Source organism: Mustela nigripes, chromosome 9 (assembly GCF_022355385.1).
Source record: "Mustela nigripes isolate SB6536 chromosome 9, MUSNIG.SB6536, whole genome shotgun sequence".
NCBI classification, from domain to species: Eukaryota; Metazoa; Chordata; class Mammalia; order Carnivora; family Mustelidae; genus Mustela; species Mustela nigripes.
This window is the reverse complement of record NC_081565.1, coordinates 74,396,684-74,399,262: the sequence shown is the minus strand read 5'-3', so window position 1 is coordinate 74,399,262 and position 2,579 is coordinate 74,396,684.

The window sequence follows — 2,579 nt, the reverse complement described above, 5'->3', positions numbered from 1 at the left end:
GGAAGCAGCCTCCCTGCTGAGCAGAGAGCCCAATGCGGGGCTGGATCCCAGGACCCTGGGATCCTGACCCAAGCCAAAGGCAAAGGCTTTAACCCACTGAGCCACCCAGGCACCCCTAAAATCAGTTTTAAATCTAACTACCCCCACAAGCAATTATTCGATTCTGTCCTCGTGCAGGACCTCTGCCAGGTGCTGATTATAAGACACATTCCCGGCCTGCACTGCCAACTATTAAGCTCTTGTCTCTCATCTCCAAGCCTCCCCTTCCCTACTCTGCTCTGGGAAGCTGGGACTTTGCATACCACGTTTCTGTTTTGCCTGCTGGCTATATGTTGAGTTCTGGTAATGTGGGGTTCTAGTGGTAGTAGCAACAGTGGGAAAAGAAGGGATTTGCTCCTTTCTGCTTATTTCTTCTGGGGCTTCCTTTCTGCTTGTGATTCCTGAAAGCCTCATGCAGCAAAACTTCTTTACCCTGCAGTGCCTTCTTGTAGCAGCAGCTGAATCCAGCTGGAAGTTTTCCCGAAGCTTAAAGAACCAACCCCATCATGCCCCTCCTCAGAGACGTCAGCACGTCAGCCCCAGGACGCTCCCTGCGTTCTGAGGGTTAGCAACCTGGGACTCACCTCTGAGTTTCTGAGTGTTAATAATGCCAACTTCTTCCCATGTTCTCTCCAGCCTAAACCTGGTAGGTGATTTCTGCTGTTGCTGTGACTATGATAGTTCAGAGTTCACTTTCTACGTGTTCCGTTATTAACATTTTTACACCTACTTAATTATTCATTAAATGAAATTCTGTTCGTCAAAATAACTGGAATGGTTTCTGTCTCCTGACTGGATTTTAATGCATCTGCCTCAAAGGATCTGATAGTCCGAAGCAGAAGACTGTCTCCTCTGACCAAGATGTGTACAAAGTAAGTGCAGGGAACCATGGAGGGAAAATTTCAGGTTCAAGTTCGTAATATGAAACAATATGCATAGGCATAGATATGCTGATAAATATCAACCAAGGAAAACATTGAAAACGTCTTTGCTTTAACAAGTAATAAACTCTTTTAAAATAAAAGTGCCAAAGCATGTGTTTATAGTAGCATAACCTTGTGTTCTCTGCAGGACTTCATTGCAACGTGGCTTTGTAAAGTGGTATGAGTTTGCAGATAAGTTCTGTGATCTCAGTGCACAGACCCAGTCCAGCAGCTGAGTTCCCAGGAGGCTTCTCCAGACCACATTGTTTGACCTTCACTCTTCAAGAGTCAAGGAACAAAATGATCCAATTCTCCCCGGAAGGTAGGAGGCTAGAGAGCAAAGTGGTAAAACAAACAAACAATCAAATAAGGTCAAAAATAATCGAATAGGTTGAAGGTAAAAAAAAAAGTGTTTTTGTTTTGTTTTTAAAATTTTTATTAACATAAACTGTATTATTTGCCCCAGGGGTACAGGTCTGTGAATTGCCAGGTTTACACATTTCATAGCATTCACCATAGCCCATATCCTCCCCAATGTCCATAACCCAACCACCCTCTCCCTACTCCCCTCCCCCTGGCAACCCTCAGTTTGTTTCATGAGATTAAGAGTCTCTTATGGTTTGTCTAAAAAGTGATTTTTGCAACTTCTGAATTTGACCATTCTGCTTATAGATGTAATAGGAGAATATTGACTTTTTAAACGAGTTGCAGTAATAAAAGTAAGTAGTGAGTGAGTGGGCCCCAGCCAAAGCTCCTCACTGGAAGGATACTGGCTCACCTTAAGCCGCTTAAGAACGTCCTATAAAACAATAGCAAGTTGGAATAAACACACATAGGGACTTTTGTATAGTTTTCTATGAGAACAGTAAAGATATGTTTTGAAATAAGAGTTTTGACAGAGTATTCAAGTGATTTACAGTTATTGGGGCGTTTAAGAGAATTTTGAGCATGATAGGGTCCATGCCAAATTTATTTTGATGTCCAAGAACAGGTTGACCCACTACATACTGGTTTTGCTGCTTTGATATTAGTATTTGTGGAAAGTTTTTGAAAGTTTCTAGAGATAATCCTTTTCATCTTTGTACCTCTACCGACCAATATGGGAGTTATGGTACGTTCTTTTTTTTTTTTTTTTTTTTAAGATTTTATTTACTGGGGGGCCTGGGTGGCTCAGTGGGTTAAGCCTCTTGCCTTCGGCTCAGGTCATGATCCGAGGGTCCTGGGATCAAGCCCTGCATCAGGCTCTCTGCTCAGCAAGAAGCCTGCTTCCCCCTCTCTCTCTGCCTGCCTCTCTGCCTACTTGTGATCTCTCCATCAAATAAACAAATAAGATCTTTTTTTCCCCTTTTTAAAAAAAGATTTTATTTATTTGACACAGAGAGAGAGGTCACAAGTAGGCAGAGAGGCAGGCAGAGAGAGAGAGGGGGAAGTAGGTGTCCCATTGAGCAGAGAGTCCTATGCAGGGCTCGATCCCAGAACTCTGGGGTCACGACCTGAGCCAAAGGCAGAGGCTTTAACCCACTGAGCCACCCAAGCCAGCCCCCATCATGGTATGTTCTTAAAGTTTTGTTGAAGAGGAATAAGAATTTAGTCAATATAGTCCACCATCTTGACTTA